Genomic DNA, 21,177 nt, shown 5'->3' on the forward strand with positions numbered 1-21,177 from the left:
AGATTTATAATTGAGTTCTAGAGAAGCAAAGTGCGCAGAGTAGAGGTGTAAGAGCCAGAGTAAGTTTTTATTTTTTATTTTTTAAATGATATAAATTTTAAATGTGGGGTTGGCATTTTAGCGGTTAGTTAAGTGCTCACGGAAGAGATGGGCCTTTAGCTGTTTTTTGAAAATAGTGACAGATTCTGCGGTCCGGTTTGAGGTTGGAAATTCATTCCACCACTGAGGGACAGTTAATTTGAAGGTTCTGGAAAGGGACCTTGAGCCACGCTGAGTAGGCACTACTAAGATTTACACCATTTCCTTTCAGCTGCCCTTAACTTGGCCTGGTTGTTATGCGGACCTTCTGAGAGACAAGGGCTAGGGAGTGATGTGCGAGCTGGCCTGGAGGTTAGGGGGCAGATGCTGTCAAGAGAAAATGTTAGAGTGGAACATAGCATGTCAGTTGCGGCGTTTAAGTCCAGTGAGGAGAGGTGGCTATCAGAGGGAAGTGAGGTTATGACAATAGAGGAGAAATGTGAGGGGATAAGGGAGCAAAGATTGCGATGAAAGGAGATAGGAGGTGGAGATAGTGAGGGGGTGAGGGGAGAGACCACGATAGGAGTTCCGTCATCCGGGATGGTGGACAGTAGCATGTCAAACTCTTTTCGTTGAACTTGCCCAGTTGACCTGGAGGACAATAAATAACAGGAAAGTGCAAAGTACTAAAGATTAATAATCATAAACTGTATTATTTGAATAAAGTGAAAGGGGAAAAAAGAAAACATTGACAACATCTACAGCAAACATCTATAGCAGGGGTGTCCAATCTTATCCGCAGTGGGCCAGTGTGAGTGCAGGTTTTCATTCCAACCAAGCAGGAGCCATGCCTGATTCCACCTGTTTCATCAGTTGATCTTGGCTTTCAATAGACTCAGGCAGGGAATCTGCTTGGTTGGAATGAAAACCTGCACCCACACCGGCCCTTTCCGGATAAGATTGGACACCCCTGATCCATAGAGTATGTATAGAATATCTATTAAACATCAACGACCATACACTGTTAACATATTTTGCAGAATTGTGTAGAATTAGGTTTATATATTCATTTAAGAGTTTTTTTTTTAAAGTGTGCAGATTCAAGTCAATGTTAATTGTATAGCATTTTTAACTACAGACATTGTCACAAAGCAGCTTTACAGAAATAAAGATGTACAATCCTTGAAATGACATGAGGAAGAAACCTTGAAAGAAACCTTAAGAAACCTTGAAAGAGGGATGATCAGATTGTGAATAAGAGTACTGGGGTGAGCACAGAGCAGTCTTTATGATCACAGCAGAAGATTTGTTGACTGACTAAGTGTCTACAGTGGACTATTCAAATAATGTTTACTATTAACAAAAAAATGTTGCCCACCAACATCCAACCAATCAGGTGAAGTCATGTCAGTCATGTTCACTGTCAATTCAGAAAACTGCACATCTTTGACTAGCATTCAGATGATCTAGCATAGGCTTGTTATTTATGGTATGACTTTTATTTGTTTACTTTGGTTTAAAGTCTCAAATTGGCTAGATTCTGCTCATTTAACCCAAGAACCTATTTTGATATTTTGCAGTAACTGTATTTTTTACTCAATCTATATGAAAAATTTGTATTATGTATTATGTATTGCATTCACGTTGGGTATTCTGTGCTTTGCCTGACTGATGCATTAATAATACGTCCAGTTAAATTTAATGATGCTTCTACTGAGACTCACTAATTGGATGGTTAAAACTTTCATCTGAACAATTTAAGCTATAGGTAGACACATACATGAATACGTATTGTGCATACAAAAACATGTCTACCATACCTCCATATTGCACAAACCAATCAGCAGTTAGGTAGTAAATGACCCAAGTCTCTTTGAGTTTAATTCAGTAGTGCTGTTCCCACATCAGGGGCCGAACAGGAGGAGGAAAAAGGTCTTGGCTACTGCATGACTGTTGTCAAGTATAATTAAAGGTCCATGTGTACAGGATATGGAGCATCACATAGAGAACTATGCAATTATTTCAAGACTCACATGCCTGTGTGTGTGTGTGTGTGTGTGTGTGTGTGTGTTATTCCTTTGGACTTACAAGACTCTATAAAGGAAAACATGTTTGACCATATCTAATTCTCATAACTAACTTCAGAGGAAATCTGTAGGTTTCTGTCAGTACATTCAATTCATTGTCTTGTCAAACTGAGACAGACTTCAAGGAAACATGTGCAGTTTACAAAAAGGGTTAGCGTTCTTAATACACAGACTTAATACACAAACAGGTTACATTAGGACAGACATAGGGCAGTTCTAATGTGACCTTAACAAGGAACAGGTGAAAACAATGATGCCTAGTTTTTAAGTTCATGCCCAGTAAAATATTGACTTAACTGCTTCTCCTCATGTTTCCACTGCATAAAGATAGAGTCAGACGCCTACAAAAGGTCACCATCAGTATCATTTAAATTAAGTACACCAACACAAATGTCAGTGGCTCTCTGATGATGACGATCACAAAACACAAAGAACACACATGGAAAAAGCTGAAGAAGAGAAATGGAATGAGCAGAGATTTATTTGATCCTATTAGCATGGCTATATTTCAAGAGGGATGCAATGAGATGATTCCATTTGGTAAAAGAAAAAGTGAAAAAAAGTATCCTAAACCTTACCCTTTGCCTTACCCCTTCCAATTACCTTACATCTTGTACATTCATTTCATGATTAATGTCATTAGGTCTCAAAAAAAAAAAAATAAAAAAAAATAAAAGAGAAAACTCAAAGTGATATAATCTGATAACCTGTGTAAATCTGATAACCAGGAGAAGGGTGTCAAGAGTCAGTAAAGGAACATCTTTATTTTTTAATCATGCTACATTAATTAGGCTTTTATATTAGTAGGCTTTCTAACTATATTAGGCTTTCTATTCCATCTTTCATTTCTGTGTGTATCTGATATGATTATTCTATCACATTTCTTTTCCCTTTGTGTTCTTCTTTATTCTGGCATTTTTCTTGTTATTTTTGATTTCTCTCATTACCCCAATGTTCAGGCAGGAATAAATATGCCTCTGTTCCTGTGAACAGACTTTATTATGAGACAGTCTTGGAGAGGGTCCCAGGGCAGCTTTTTTTTGTTGTAGTCTGGATTCAGTGGTCTGATACCTCTGGGAATTTCCGTGTTTTATTCCCAGCACAGAATACAACCAGGTTTCTGAACCCTTCAACCCTAACTGTTATTATTTTGTTTAAAGATCTTATTATTTTCATTTAGTACTGCCCTTCAGAAGCCACATAAGATATTTACATGTTTCCCAGAAGATGAAATAATAACAATAATACACCAATCATCCTGTTCAAAATGTACACCCCCAGGCTCTTAATGTATCGTGTTGCCTTATTGAGCATCAGCGAATGTTTGCACCTTTTGTAATAGTTGTGTACGAGTCCCTCAGTTGTCCTCAGTGTGAAACGGATCTCAACATCATACAGCTGCTGTTAGAAATGGGTCAAATATGCAGAAGATGCTGGAAAAGCAAAGAATGTACAGGATTTTTCTGAAGAACATTGAGCAGTTTAACTGCTTAGGACAAATAAGGGACTCATAATCATAAAACATAAAAGTAGTCATTGATCATCCTGGTAACGACACACAGTATTAAGAAACAAGTGTATGTAAACTTTTGAACTAGTGTTAGTGTAAATTCAGTTATTATTGTAAATTAGTTTAAATTCAGTTATTAATGTGTCTTGTGGACTATATGTAAACATCTGGTATGTGAAATAGTTTATTTAGGGCAGATCTAAATAAAAAACAAAATGCAATTTTAATGATCCCTTTTATTTAAAAAAATATTAACATTTTGCAGATTCTACAAGGGGTATGTAAATATATGAGCACAACTGTACATACAGAATATTAATAAAATTTCCAGTCTAGCCACTGTTGAAATCTTCAACTTCAGTCAAATTGCTCCATCGTCCTACTTATGTAGAAATGTTTTTGTATGATGTTGAAGTATGTTGAAGTTTGAACAGGAGAAATGATTAAAGCAGGAATAATGGCTGATTGAAAACATCCAGCCTGTTTGGAAGGTCACAGGGGTTCACCATAGCACTGTATTAGTTTGTTCCAGAGGCCTTTTTCATTTTCTTTAATTTTTATAATCAGAAATGTATATCTAAATCAATGGTTACCAACCCTCTTCCTCAACCTCAGGAGGGCACGATTATGGATGGAGATAAAGTCTCCAGGAACAGGGTTGGTGACCACTGATCTAAAGTATAAGAGGTATTCACATGGAGAAGATTAACATCCTTCACCCTCAAGCACACTATAGACAATAAAGTGCCATAATCTCTGTCGGGTTGATGAACAACAACTAAACAATTCAATATGACCAGACCCACAGCAAAATGCAGCTATGCCTGTGTTACACCAACAAATATGAAGCTTGACATTGGATTAAATTGTAGTTTGGGACGATTTCATGATTGGGGTGCCATTCCTGGGGTGCCAGTTATTAAGATCACCCCCCCTTCTGATGTTTGCTATGAACATTAATTGAAGCTCTTGACCTGTATCTACATGATTTAGCATGATGCTACTGCCACATGATTGGTTGATTCGATTGGCCTATTAACACGGCCAGTGAGTATATTTACAAATGTAATATCGGTGGTACAGTGATATTACACTGTAGACACAGGTCAAAAGCTTCAGTTAATGTTCACATCAAACATCAGAATGTGGAAAAAATGTGATCTTGATAACTGTGACATACAGTAGTTATTGGTGCCAAATGTACTGCTTTCAGTATTTTTAGAAACTGCTGATCTCCTGGGATATTGGTAAACAACAATCTAGAGTTTACACAGACTGGTGTGAAAAACAAAGAACATACAGTTCTGCAGGTGGAAATGCCTTGTTGATGAGAGACATCAGAGGAGAATGGCCAGATTAGTTCAAGACAGGAAGGCTACATTAACTCTATGGTAACCACTCTTTACAACTGTGGTGAGCAGAAAAGCATCCTAGAAAACACAGCAAGCCAAAACTTGAGGTGGATGGGCTACAACAGCAGAAGACCACATCAGGTTTCACATCTGCCTACGAAGAACGTGGATCAGAAGACTGTGTGACATTTGTAGGTGAGCACTGGCTAAAATTTTAACGAGAACATTTACATTTGTTGTAAAAACTGTCTCAGAGCAATGGAACAAATGCTCCTAGTACAATAACATTCAAAAAACATTCTGCAAGACTAAGATTGTTAGCTGGGATTTCAGAAAATGAAATATTTGTCAGAGGAAAGTTTTTATAATCACTGATTTGTTAAGCCATGTTTAATATTAAATGATGCAGTACACATAGTATTGAAATTAAATTTAGGTCAATATATCATTGTTATCCTGCACTCAGTTCAGGTTTTTCAGCGCTATGGTCTTCTAAATGACACCGAGTCAGACTGTAGGCCTCACCTCCTGTTTCTGACGATTCATCATGTGGGTGCTGAGGAACCGGGAGAGAGAGCTTTACTTTCAGGAGCTATCCTCAGCTCAATTAGCAAGTGGAAATCGAACCATATTTACTTGTTGTTTCTTATGTTCCTCTTCCAGCTATTCTACAATTGCTTGGAGTAAGTTGCTGGATACTCAGTTCTGCAGCTGTTGGCTTCTCAAGCAGCTAGATGTTTAGATTCTCTACTGTCACACTTGTGAGGGTAACATTTGCAAGCTCTGAATTATTTCTATAGCATTTATACATTAATGGACTTACACTTAGACTACAAATGGACATGCATTTGTGTCAATAAAAGTCCTTGGATAAGGAGAGCCTTTCTAATAAGAGCGACATATTATACAAGTCTGTTGTATCCCAGTAAGATTATCCACTAAACGTCCATGAGTCATAGACATGTTTTTGGGAAGTACAGATCTTTAAGGTGTCCATGTGGGACCATCTGCAACAGCAGAATGTGAGTCACAAGTGCAGAGCATCAGGATGAATCAGGCAGATCCAGAGGACATACTTAACTGATTATTTGACTATGTTCCTCTCATAAACACTGGTTTATAATGTGCACAACATATCATAAAAATGCACGTGATTTAATTGATAAACTGAGCGCGGCTTAGGTAGGTGGACTTCATAAGTCTCCACTATTGATAGAATTTTATTTTAGACATAGTGAGACACATTGCCATCTTTTACCAAGGCATTAGTGTAAGACAACTCCAAATTGCACATATATTTGGGATGTACACTTTATGGCCTAAAGTTTGTGGACACCTGACCATCACACCCTTATTGGAACATCACATTACAGATTTATTCCCCCTTTGCTGTTATAATAACCTCCATCTTCTGGGAAGGCTTTACAATATATTTTGGAGCGTAGCTGTTGGATTTGTGCTCATTCAGCCCCAAGAGCATAAGTGAGGTCAGGCACTGATGTTGGGTGAGGAGGCCTGGGGTGCAGTCATTGTTCCAGTAATCCCAAAGGTGTTAAGTGTGGTTGAGGTCAGGGCTCAGTTTAGAACACTCGAATTCTTCCACTCCAACTTTGGCAAACCATGTCTTAATGGAGCTCATTTTGTGTATGCATTGTCATGCTGAAACATGTTTGGGCCTCTTAGTTCCAGTGAGGTTAGTGTTACAGCATACAAAGACATGCTATACAACGGTGTGCTTCCAACTTTGTGGCAACAGTTTGGAGAAAGGCCCACATATGGGTGTGATGGTCTGGTGTCCTCAAACATTTGACCATATAATGTATCTAATTTTAGATGGAGATATCTATAACAGAGACTGAACTAGGTTTACTTAAGCTCTGTCTATCCATTAAATAGTCCATTTTCATGAGACAAGAGAACCATTTAGTGACCATTATTTGGTATCTCATTGTCCCATATATTATTTGCATGAAATTTGAGCTGATTTAGACAATATTGGACTCTCTACTATACAATTAAATGTGGCTATCCTAAAGAAATTTGTATGTGCAGATGCCTAATTGAATGGTCTGAACTAAAATAACCTGGTTGTAATGCTCACAGCCTATCTGCCCTGTAATTTTTTCTTTTATTCTCAATAGTACAAAGAAGGAGGCGCAAGTGTCATGTAATATCAGAAAAGGACTAGAAACTAAATTTCCCATCAGCCACTGCACCATGTCACATGTCTCATTCACCTGTTTCACATTTAGCTCATTAGCACCGGTGTGTATATATTGTCATGTTCAGCACCACACTGTTGTCTTGCATGGTTTGTTCTGTCCCCATGTATCTAGTTATTCTCGCCTTTGAGCCATGGAAGTCTTGTCTTGTGCTTTGTTTGTTACTTTATTAAATGTTTCACTTATATTCTGCAATCGCATCCGCCTCTAAATTCTGAATTGTGAAAGAACGCAAGACCGAATCAGTGGATGCAGCAGATTTTTTCAGTGTGCAACAGGCCCTTTTTGAAAGAGAAAAACCACGGTGGGAGAAGGAAGGGAGATTCTCCATGATCAAGGCTAATCGGGAATGGCTCGACATGATGTAATCCATCAGGGCGTATATTGAGAAGGAGCCTTCCAGCCAGGTGGAAACCAGCTCCCACCCTCCCTCCCCTAATGTGGATCTCCTTCAGCCTGTCGAGTCAACGGAGAACATTGTTCAGCCTCCCTACTCGACTGAGGATGCTGCTCAGTATCCTTGTTCAGCTGAGGACTCTGCTCAGTCTTCCTGTTCAGCTGAGGACATTGTTCCACATCCCAGTGCAGCCAAGAGCTCAGCTATTCTTCCCTGCTCTGCCTTGAACGTCACTAAGCCAGGCTCCTTTTCAGACATCACTCCGCCTTCCCACCCCACTGAGGATGTCGCTCTGCCATCCTGCTCTGCTGAGGACGTCATTCTTCCTCCATGCTCTGCTGAAGACATCGCTCCTTTTCCTTGCTTTGCCCTGTATCACGCTCCCCCTTCCTACTCCACAGAGGTCATTGCTTCCTCCTCTGGCCTCACAGAGAGCATCGCTCCCCCCTCTGGCCTTGTGGAGAACTTCACTCCCCCATCTGGCCTCACGGAGAACTTCGCTGCCCCCTCTGATTTCACGGAGAGTGCCGCTTCCCCCTCTAGCTTAATGGTGAATGTCACACTCCCCTTGGGCTCCGCCTTGGACTTCGTTCCCCCCAGCAGACTGCGCAGTGGCTGTCACTCCACGCTCAAGCCAGGCTGGGGATATCATGCCATCTCTCTTCGGTGTAGAAGATACTGACCAATATCTGAACTTCAGTGAACACATCAAGCGTCCTCAATCCAGCTCTGTGAGGAAGGACACACTATTTCACCTATTTCACGTTTAGCTCATTAGCACTGGTGTGTGTATATATAGTCACATTCAGCACTGCACTGTTGCCATGTATTGTTTGTTCTATCCCCATGTATCACGTTATGCTCATCGTTGATCCATGTAAGTCTTGCGTTGTGATTTGTTTGTTACTTTATTAAATATTTCACTCATATTCTGCAATTGCATCCGCCTCTAAATTCTGAATCGTGACAGCAGGACTCATAATTATCATAGCTCAGCCTCTTAAACTTGGATATTCCTTCGGAGCTTGGCCTGTTTATCTGAGTAAAGAACATCTGCTCTTTATAACTTTGCTTTGTTGTTGTTCAGCCTCTTACAGTAGATATGATGGAAAAAGCAGTGGCATGGATTTCCTTTCACTAAGTTCATTATAAACTATTATAAATTATGTTTTTTTATTTACATTTTGTTTTTCTTTTTACACATGAATTCACACAACAGTACACATACAGGGGGTCTCAAACTCAAACTACAGCCTTTGAAAAACCCTGCCATGTTGGTGGCTTGGTCACTATGGTGATAGCGCTGCTCTGAGTCCTAATTGAGTAGAATGGAGTGGAGTGGGGAGAGAGAGAGAGAGAGAGAGAGAGAGAGAGCGAGAGAGAGAGAGAGCGAGAGCGAGAGCGAGCGAGCGCGAGCGACCGACCTCATGTAGAGATCATTGAGTTGAACAGCTCGTAAGCCACAGAGAGAAAACTGGCATCTCTGTCAAGGAGAGAAAACAAAGCAATATAAAAAGAGAGAGTTGCTATCTTCAGCGCTCAGATTGATGAAAGTTTTTCACACTGATGGATTACACCATTTTAGACTGCTTCCTGTTGTGAAGCCACAAACTGAGAGTTTCTCTCCACAGCAATTCCTCTTTATTTCTCTCTGCAGTTTTTTTTAAAGGAATGTTAAAGGTCTGGATGTTAACAAGGAAATTAGGTGACGTTTCCCTTTAAAAATATATACAGTATCTCACAAAAGTGAGTACACCCCTCACATTTTTGTAAATATTTGATTATATCTTTTCATGTGACAACACTGAAGAAATGACACTTTGCTACAATGTAAAGTAGTGAGTGTACAGCTTGTGTAACAGTGCAAATTTGCTGTCCCCTCAAAATAACTCAACACACAGCCATTAATGTCTAAACCATTGGAAACAAAAGTGAGTACACCCCTAAGTGAAAATGTCCAAATTGGGCCCAATTAGCCATTTTCCCTCCCCGGTGTCATGTGACTTGTTAGTGTTACGAGGTCTCAGGTGTGAATGGGGAGCAGGGGAGCAAATGTTAAATTTGGTGTCATCGCTCTCACACGCTCTCATACTGGTCACTGGAAGTTCAACATGGCACCTCATGGCAAAGAACTCTCTGAGGATCTGTAAAAAAGAATTGTTGCTCTACATAAAGATGGAAAAGTGACGTTTCCCTTTAAAAATATATACAGTATCTCACAAAAGTGAGTACACCCCTCACATTTTTGTAAATATTTGATTATATCTTTTCATGTGACAACACTGAAGAAATGACACTTTGCTACAATGTAAAGTAGTGAGTGTACAGCTTGTGTAACAGTGTAAATTTGCTGTCCCCTCAAAATAACTCAACACACAGCCATTAATGTCTAAACCATTGGAAACAAAAGTGAGTACACCCCTAAGTGAAAATGTCCAAATTGGGCCCAATTAGCCATTTTCCCTCCCCGGTGTCATGTGACTTGTTAGTGTTACGAGGTCTCAGGTGTGAATGGGGAGCAGGGGAGCAAATGTTAAATTTGGTGTCATCGCTCTCACACGCCCTCATACTGGTCACTGGAAGTTCAACATGGCACCTCATGGCAAAGAACTCTCTGAGGATCTGTAAAAAAGAATTGTTGCTCTACATAAAGATGGCCTAGGCTAAAAGAAGATTGCCAAGACCCTGACACTGAGCTGCAGCACGGTAGCCAAGAGCATACAACGGTTTAACAGGACAGGTTCCACTCAGAACAGGCCTCGCCATGGTCGACCAAAGAAGTTGAGTGCACATGCTTAGCGTCATATCCAGAGGTTGTCTTTGGGAAATAGACGTATGAGTGCTGCCAGCATTGCTGCAGAGGTTGAAGGGGTGGGGGGTCAGCCTGTCAGTGCTCAGACCACACGCCGCACACTGCATCAAATTGGTCTGCATGGCTGTCGTCCCAGAAGGAAGCCTCTTCTAAAGATGATGCACAAGAAAGTCCACGAACAGTTTGCTGACGACAAGCAGACTAAGGACATGGATTACTGGAACCATGTCCTGTGGTCTGATGAGACCAAGATGAACTTATTTGGTTCAGATGGTGTCAAGCGTGTGTGGTGGCAACCAGGTGAGGAGTACAAAGACAAGTGTCTTGCCTACAGTCAAGCATGGTGGTGGGAGTGTCATGGTCTGGGGCTGCATGAGTGCTGCCGGCACTGGGGAGCTACAGTTCATTGAGGGAACCATGAATGCCAACATGTACTGTGACATACTGAAGCAGAGCATGATCCCCTCCCTTCAGAGACTGGGCCACAGGGCAGTATTCCACCATGATAACGACCCCAAACACACCTCCAATACGACCATTGCCTTGCTAAAGAAGCTGAGGGTGAAGGTGATGGACTAAACCATATTGAGCATCTGTGGGGCATCCTCAAACGGAAGGTGGAGGAGCACAAGGTATCTAATCTCCACCAGCTACGTGATGTCGTAATGGAGGAGTGGAAGAGGACTCCAGTGGCAACCTGTGAAGCTCTGGTGAACTCCATGCCCAAGAGGGTTAAGGCAGTGCTGGAAAATAATGGTGGCCACACAAAATATTGACACTTTGGGCCCAATTTGGACATTTTCACTTAGGGGTGTACTCACTTTTGTTGCCAGAAGTTTAGACATTAATAGCTGTGTGTTGAGTTATTTTGAGGGGACAGCAAATTTACACTGTTACACAAGCTGTACACTCATTACTTTACATTGTAGCAAAGTTTCATTTCTTCAGTGTTGTCACATGAAAAGATATAATCAAATATTTACAAAAATGTGAGGGGTGCACTCACTTTTGTGAGATACTGTATGTATATATATATATATTTTGAAGGATTTGCAAGTATAATATTACAAGTAGCACTACCTAAGCTGTAATATTTTACCCCCAAATACCACAAAATGTCCAGAATTCCACATGATCTATACAGTATGTAGGGATTTTAGTATTTACCCAGGATACAGTTATTGTTTTCAATCATTGATAAAGCAAAGCATTTCATTCTATCTTTCTTTCATTCTAACAATATATATAGCATCTCTTATTAGATGCTTCACTTCTTACAAAATTTCCAAATGGCAAAATTTCACATGGACATATTACCAAAAACAATAATAAAGTGACTGTATGAAAAGGTATACATACTATAATGGGTATAACTTATTTCTGAGAAATATACTGATGCAAGTTCTTATGAGTGAACAAGTGACAAAGTAATACTTACAATATTTATTATTTTAAATATTAAAACATTATTTTGTAATTAAAGAATGGCATCTATTATTGAGGATGTCTTTGTCTTTCTGTGTCTGACTCATGGCTCTAGGCCAAGAGGGTTAAAGTAATGTCAGCACCAGAGTACTGCAGAGATCTTTCTCAAGTGCCATCTACATAATAATAATAATAAAAAACTTTCAGTTTTGACAAACTGTTGTTTCTCTATTTCGTTGTTCCTCTCTGCTTGAAATGTCTCAAAACCACCATATAAATCTCCTTTTGTTTTTCCAGGTCTCCAGCACCATGTTGTGTTTTTCTTTTCTCCACAGCCCAACTCAAAGGCACGCTCAGTTTCCAAGGCAACAGCAATCGTTTGAGCAAGCAATGAAGCGAGTTATATTTGCATTTTTTACCTTAAGCAGTAGCTGTCCATATAAACATATATCAGTTCAATGAGGCTTTGAGCTCAGTGGAATAAAAAGACTAAGGATTGACACTCCAGTTCATCGTGTGACACTGATTGTGTTTACTCTGTACATTAACTATAGTTATTCATGTGCCTTTATAATGGACATGAATAGAAACTCAGCAAAAATAATTGGGTTAAGTTGGTATTGCTAATGCTTGTAAGTAAATTCAGGGGCGGAAGACTCTGGAAAGGCAAACACTAGATATTTTCATATCTAATGAGTCAATTTACAAGTCTTTACAGTTATTGTTAAAGTGTGGGATTCAGGCACTTGAGTAGGGAATGAAGCAAAAGAAACAAAAGAAAAGAGATGTGGAGCCCTTTGAGTCTCTCTCTCTCTCTCTCTCTCTCTCTCTCTCTCTCTCGCTCTCTCTCTCGCTCTCTCTCTCGCTCTCTCTGGTGACCCTGGTAACAGAAATGAAGAGTTGATTCCAAATCCATTTGGTTTGTGAGTAGACTTCAAAACAGTGAGAGCCACTGAAATACCCTGATGAGGACTGAAAGGCTGTTAAGAGCCAGAACACACGATCTGAGTGAACCACAGCCACCAGCCCATTTTCACACACCTTCAGATGTATGGCATCATGCATTATATGAAAATCATCATAGTGTGTATTATCAACGTAAAGTGTCATATGTTCACTACTAATTAAAAACAAATGACAAGTTTGTCACTAAGGCAACAAGGCTGCTTTTACAGTTGTCAATTTTCAGATTTTTGGAAATTTTCCCTAATTATTCTTTTTTTTTATTATTCTTCCCTAAAATGTAAAATTGCCAATTATTAGCATAAATATTTTATTTTTAAATATATTATTTCAATCCGAACTCTGTCAAATACATGTACCATGAATTAATTCACTGCAGTGAATCATATTTGGTTGGAAAGCTGGTTCCTAAAACAAACAAACAAAAAAAGCTGTGTTATTCATGTATAGACATTTACTTATACAATATTTGTTCATGCTAAAAGATGGGTTTTTTATTCTGGAATTCTGTTGACTACTGCAGTGCTTCATTTTTCTCACGCATGTATTCATGGGTCATAAATCTTGAATATATCATAGATTTTTATTATTTTATACATTATTTTATTTATTAATATCTTAAGTAGTTTTAAATATCATTTTATCCATACAAACTATGCAAAATATGGACTTAGTTGAAACATTTTATTACGATATGAATAAAGGGAAAAATGTGCCTGTACGGGTGGGTGATTGGTACCTATGACTGTGATTGGTCAGTGGACTGTCATTGGAACATGGCTGTGATTGGCAAGTGGGCTGTGATTGGCCCATGGCTGTGATTGGTCAGTGGACTGTCATTGGCCCATGGCTGTGATTGGCAAGTGGGCTGTGATTGGCCCGTGGTTGTGATTGGTCAGTGCAATATTATTGGTGTATTGCTGAAATAAACACACAGTGCATTACATGAATTGCGTTTGAATAACTCAGATCGATTGGCTGATGGTAACCACACACTAAATAGCATATTATATGAAGTGCCCACTTCTTTCACACTAATTTCACATACTATACAGTATCTCAGTATGTGGTTTTAGACACAACTGAAGTGAATATACTAGTAAACATAACACTAATTCAACATGGCTTGGATAACGTGCCACTCATGCATCAGTATGATTTCATACATGTACAATGCCTCTCATTTTGTAGAGCATGCTATTAGTTAGCTGTTTTACCAGTATAGGCTAATTTTAACTCTTGGCTTGCTGATAAACTAGTATAAAGCCATTGCTCAGCTTTATGAATGTTATATAATGAAGTCTAATGGGGTCTCAGTGAAATTTCTGATTTCTTAAGATATGTTTAATAGAAACTAGGGGATAATACAAAAATGCCTGAAATAATAATGTAATAAATAATAATAATGTATAGCACCTTTACACCTTACGCAGAATGTCTGTAATCTAAATATGATTTTAAACTTTTTTTTTTTTCACTGTTTCATGTTCATTAGAGAAACCAGGCCAAGCCCAATAATATTTGAAAAAAAAAAGTAAAATGGTCTGAACAGACCTGAACAAAAGTTTAAAATGAACTGAACAGAATCTAAGAGGTAATGTATTGAATATGAAAGGTTGGGCTTTGTCTTTTAATGGGTTGTCTTTTAATAGCTTAAGGGCAGACTTATGCCTTTGAAATATTTCCTAACTTCCACCCCAATTATCTCCGCTCTCTCACCACACACTCCATCAGTCTCTACACTGGAATACTTATTGCCCCCTCACTGCTGTTTCCTTCCTCCTAATAGACCCGTTACTGTGGCAACCATATGCAGCACTCATGCTGTATCCTTTCCTTATTTCACTGAGGCATCAATTAGTGATGGTGACATGTCAGAGCTGCATTTTAGACAGAATTTTAACATCTGTGCCTGGAGCAGAGTGGAGGAAAGCTGAAGAGAGAGTCATAGAAGGTGAGAAATATGGAGAGAAAATGAAAAAAAAAAGCAAATGACTGAAAGCAGCAATATAAACAGGCAGATATATGAGTGCAAGCGGTCGGCGAAGAGGCGAGAATAGAGTCAGGCTCTGTTGAGGTGAAGAGACTGAGAAAAGAAAGTATGTTACTGTAATTTGTAGTGGGGCACACTCTGAGGATATGAGAGGATAATCTCAAATCCTTTTGTGTCAGGGAACATCACATTATAGCCTTGTAGAGGTGAGGTAAACAAATTTAACTTACGGGAAGACTTAGGAATATGACTTGTTATTGTGGGTGCAGTCAGTTTTATGATAAAGATGAACAGAAATAAAGATGACAACTTTCGGAACAACCAGTGCTACAGCATCTGCTAAAGACGGGAAAAATGTAAACAGCTCGAAATCTGATCTGACATACTTGGTTGCAATATTCAGATAATCAGAAAGCTTACAGATTAACAAGCAAATGATTTTTAACGTGAAATTTGTGCTTCTAAAATAATGTTATCAGTAACATGTAACATCAATGTAGTCTGATGTGAAAACTCTAAAAACAGACCAAAACATATGCAGATTGTTAACACCCTGCATATTAATAATTTTACACAATAGGTCAACAATTTATGATTATTGATGTCTTTCTTTCTTTCTTTCACTTTATTTGGATTATCCAGTTTATACATCTTCATGTCTAGTAGATAATATATGGACTATCAACTCATTCTGAGTCCTATCACAAATTCTATTTCAGTCCATATACACTATAGATACATTTTATTAAAAATACCTTTTGGAAGAGAGTTAAACATCATCTGACATGTTGAGAATCAGTTGACAGTGATTTTAGGGTTGTAGAGCATTTTATATATAATGTTACTGAATCTCCCACAGACCTGTATGAGGCACAGAACCCTTAAGGGTGCTTTTGTTGTCCCTCTGGGAGAATAATTTACAGAGTATCCTACAACAGAATGTCTCCTTAACAGAGAGGGTTTAAATTCGAACCTTTTTAGCCGGTAAAGAACCATAAACTTTTCAAAGAACTCTTGAGGAACCCTTGAAGAACAGTTTTTTCTCTATATATTTAAGGACATAATTTGGAAGTGGAATAGAGGAAAGTCCTCACATTATAAACAAGTTTTGGTTCTAAAAGTTGACCTGTTGTAAAATCCTCAAAATACCTGTGACAGCATCCCAAGCACTGAATGCTGTATTAATCCACCAGGTTTTAAACAATAAAATCATTACACGTAAGCCATTGTTTTGTCAATAGAATGCCCTAATCTTGGTATGTTATGTTATTTAGCAACCAAAGCTTACTACCAGACTACACTGCATGGCGGAAGAATTGTTTTTGCAAATATTTTATTAATAATAAATTCAATTATTTATTGGACATTGGATTTTATAATGTTGTTTTGTTACTGTTCTACAAAAGTCTTTCTTTTACATTAACCCTTCAAAATATTTTTTTCAGAAAATGGGCAAGAACTTGGGCATAAATGGGCAAGTTTCCTTTAAAGCACCCCAAAATGGTTAAATCTAGAGAATTAAAAAAATTAGTTTGAAATGTTTTTACATTTTTAAATAGTGAATCATCCAAGTAAAGCCCCCAAAAAATAACCCAGCCATGTTCATCTAACTAAAACATGTTGAAGAAGCCGTTCTCTTTGAGTGTAATCTCTGCAGAATGAGAGTTTACAGCAGTAGGTTTATGTATTGGATTGTATGGACAAAAGTGTAAGAACCAATTTGGGTTGTTAGTTTTGTTGACATTTGGAGCTGACAGAGTGCCTCATGTAGTAGATCAAGAGAGCAGTAAAAATATCAAATGAAGGAGTGGTATACTTGATGATATGTTATAAGGAATAAATTTACTCCTGCCTGAATATAGCATGACTTCCTTTCTCTCTTGCAGACTGCAACTGCAGGAGACTGACTCATCAGCAGCTACTGTGTAGGAGGAAAGAGAATAAGTGACACAGATTAAGATCCTAAAAAAGAGACAGATAGATTCTCACATACCCTTAGAGAAAAATATCAGTTTCAGATTTAGGATTGTTGTTACCTAGCTATTAACACAGCAAAAATGCATGTTAGCTAATTTTAAAATGAACCTGCACTTGACTGTCATTGAGGAGTGTTATGCGTATACTGCCTGCTCTTTGTCTTTCTCTTTGTCCAGAGAGAGATAACAGTATGATGTGAAACAATTACACTGAGAAATTTGTAAAGATGTATTGTAGAAAAAATGGTTTTGGAATCCGTATGCAAGTGTGTAGTATAAATGTGACTTTTCCAGCTAATTTGAGTTTGCTATAGCCTATGATAATAAAATAACTTAGATAGAAAATATTTTGTTTTCCCTTTTTGCAGTGGTAGCAACAATTATATTGCATTTATTTAGCTTTCACCGAACCATAAAAGGCAAACTCTGCCCCTGATACTCACTGCATCTTCACAAATGATGCTAAAAATGGCTTCTCAGTGAATTGCAGCACTGTGGTGAATATTCTGCTGCAAGAGGGACTTAAAATATGCTATGTTTCCTTCAGAAGGGAAAAATCAGATTACTAGTTATCTAAACTTCTGTGTTCGGATATCTACAGATGTGTTTCTTCCATACATTTTTCATTGGTTATAGTTTATTATTGACTTCTTACTATGAAGTCTGTTGTCACCACCATAACATGCAGGTAATGGTTTCGAATAAATCAGTGGTAATTATGTCAATTTTGAATGTCACCTAACTGGCAATAGTTTTAGAAATTACATGACATATGTTACATGACATAAATAGCCGATTTGTAAGATCAGCAAAAAACATTCATTCATTTTCAGCTTCATCTTCAGTTTCATTTTCCAGATGGCAGGTGGGTGAAAAGTTTGTGTGAGGGGTTGTGTGGGGTCATCCACAATGGTGGTGGCTTTGCAGATGCAGTGTGTGGTGTAAATGTCTATGCTGGAGGGAAGTGAGACCCAAGTGATCTTCTAAGCTGTCCTCACTATCCTTGGCAGGGTCTTGTGAACCGATAAGGTGCAATTTCCAAACCAGGCAGTGATGCAGCTACTCAGGATGCTCTCAATAGTTCCTCTGTAGAATGTGGTGAGGATGAGGGATGGGAGATGGGCTTTTTCAGCCTTCACAGAAAGTAGAGATGCTACTGGGCTTCTTGGCTATGGAGCTGGTGTTGAGGGACCAGGTGCGGTTCTCTGTCAGGTGAACACCAAGGAATTTGAACCAGATGGATAACTTCACCAACTCCAGCTCCATAGCCAAGAATGAATTTGTTGCCTATTTCTAAAAGAAATTGCCAAAATCTCTTTCCTGTGCACTTTGAAAGATGATCACTGAAAGACGAATGTTTTTTGCTCTTTTACTTCACAATCAACGCCAAATCCTCAGAGTCTGTATTTTTACGAGGCTGCACTCTGACAAATCTCCATCCATCCATCCATCCATCTTCTATACCGCTTATCCTTTTCAGGGTCATGGGGGAACCTGGAGCCTATCCTGGTGCATCGGGCACAAGGGTGCCCGTGGACAGGGTGGCAATCCATCGCAGGGCACACTCACATACACATTCACACACCCACTCATACACTACGGACACTTTGGACATGCCAATCAGCCTACCATGCATGTCTTTGGACTGGGGGAGGAAACCGGAGCACCCGGAGGAAACCCCCGCAGCACGGGGAGAACATGCAAACCGCACACACAGGGCCACGGTGGGAATCGAACCCCCGAACCTGGAGGTGTGAGACATCTGGCAATCTGTAGTAGGCCTATGATGATTCTCTATAGCGTAGTATCCTTTTTTGGACACAACCAAGACTATGAGACTATGTATTTTTAGTTCAAATGAATGCTAGGAATGTGAATTAGTGTGAGAAAGAGACAAGAGAGAGAAACAAGAGTGTGAGAACAAGCTATATATATATATATATATATATATATATATATATATATATATATATATATATATATATATATATATACACACACACAAGATGACATATATATATAGGATATATATATATAGGATGTATATATATATATATATATATATATATATATCAAGAATAGTTACAAGAATAGTTAGCCTGTGTGTGACCTACAGTGTGACGGTATTCATGGGTCTCTGACTTAACGTAATGAATGAAATGATGCGCAGTAACATCACCTGTTGTCTGGCTGCTGTCCAGGGTCCTGTCCCTTCTCAACACACTGCTCTGACCAATGAGCTGTACGATTAAACACCTTAATGCACATGTTCATGAAGAAACATTGGCAAACCCACTTCACATTGCAATGTCTGCAGACGTTTATCCAAGGACTTGGATAATAAGGGCTTATAAAACTCCATCATTATTTATGACATTTTGGCAGACACCTTTATTCAAAGTGACTTACATTATCTCATGTTTACAACCGAGTAGTTGGGGTTAAGGACCTTGCTTCAGGGCCCAGCAGTGGCAGCTTGGTGGTGCAGGGGTTTGAACATGTGTGCTTCCGAGCAGAAATCCAATGTCTGAACCACTGAATTACTACCAGCCCTAAAAGCTGGCTTTCCTTCCAGCCAGATTCAAACCAGTGACTGACCCAAAGCTGCCTCTTTTAGCACACATATTGAACACAGTGCTTAGTGCTGACAATCACGGCAAGCACAATTACAGATAGGTGTTAAATTAAAGGACAAAAATAACACACAGTGTTTTGGTAAGGTGTTGAGTCAAACAACCTGTTATTGATTCTACAAAGTCTCTGGGAGGGATGAACACGGTCTTTCTAAAAGATATTTCCTAAGTTGGTGGTTTGTTGGAGACCACTGTCTAACACGCCACTCCAATTTCTCCATAGGTGTTTAACTGGGTTGAGATCTGGTGACTGTGGAGGTCATCGCATTTGATTTACATCATTTTCATCCTCATCAAACCATACAGGTAGCCCACCTGCGTGAAGTTGGCCCCTCACCCAACGCAAAACAACGGCCCTGTGGATGCAGGTGGGGGCATCCTGGAAGAGACTACTCCCATACTCCCATCAGGATTGTCTTGCTCAGGTTATGACTCTTTTTTTTTTTGACTTGGTATGTTTTGTTTGTCGTTAATTAATTGATTGCATTTGTATCTGACGCCACCACTATGTGTCATGTTCCTGGTAATTTTAGTTTTAGCATTTTCTTTTTTCTTTTCTTTGTTTAAATTGTTGTTCTGACTGATTTCCTGTTGCTTTGGCAATATTTTACTGTAAACAAACATGGCAATAAAGTTACTTTGAAATAAACAGAATTTAATTGAGAGAGCAAGAGAAAAGACGGGGGGGGGGGGGGGGCAGGGACAGAGAGCATGTGAAATAGACTGAGAGAGATCCAACAACAATGAGGCAAGGTGACAACAGAAAGTGGGAGACAGAGAAAGGGAAAGGAATAAAGAATTGCAAAAAAAAAAAACAGAATGAGAGAGGCAGATCTGGACAAAGACAAGGGGACTAAAGAGTGGAGGGAACAGAGACAGAGAGATGACTAAAACAGTAAAGCTTTACCAAAGTGAGAAACAGAAAGTGGTTTTGGGACATTCACAGAAAAGGGTGAGTCAGAGAGATAGAGAGACACAGCCTGAGATGAACTGATAGAGGTAGGATGAAAGATAAAAAGACAGCGAGGGAGACATTCAGAGAATAAGGGAGAGTGAGAGAGACAGAGAGACACTGCCTGAGATTAACTGACAGAGATGGGATGAAAGTTAGAAAGACAGTGAGGGAGACATTCAGAGAAAGTGAGCAGGAGAGAGAATTGAATTAAAAGTCAACTTTATTTTACACCATTAATGATGTGTAGATACTAATGTAATATTTTTGCATGTAATAAATAGAATAAAAACATACAAGCAAGCAAACAAGCACCTGTAATGTTTCAGCCCTTAAAACTTAAAAGTGATTCATCTGCACTCTAATAAAAAGATAAGATCATCATTAAACACTGAGCACACTGCCTTCTTGTAACAACACATTCAGTGTGTGTGTGTGTGTGTGTGTGTGTGTGTGTGTGTGTGTGTGTGTGTGTGTGTTCCTGGTTCCTCCATGCTTAATGCACATGGAAGTAATGATTCAGTTGTTAAAAACAAAATAAAAATCCTTTATTTAATCTGCGTGTTTCATCTGAACTCCAGCTGTCGTGGAATCTTCTTCAGCAAAAAACAGTCTCGAGGTTTTTGATTTATTACAATAGTAACAACAGCCGAGTTGGTTTGCAAAGAGACTCCCGACCCCATCTTAACACACTATTTTATTCAAAGTCATTATTAGGCCTTTGATGGATTAAATCATTTCTTATCACTCTGATTAGTCTAACTTCTGATTGGACCTGATGGATTACATTGTAAACATATTTTAATCATGTCTGATCAAAGAAATTCTTCTATGCAG

This window comes from Ictalurus furcatus, chromosome 11, assembly GCF_023375685.1.
Source record: "Ictalurus furcatus strain D&B chromosome 11, Billie_1.0, whole genome shotgun sequence".
Lineage (NCBI taxonomy): Eukaryota > Metazoa > Chordata > Actinopteri > Siluriformes > Ictaluridae > Ictalurus > Ictalurus furcatus.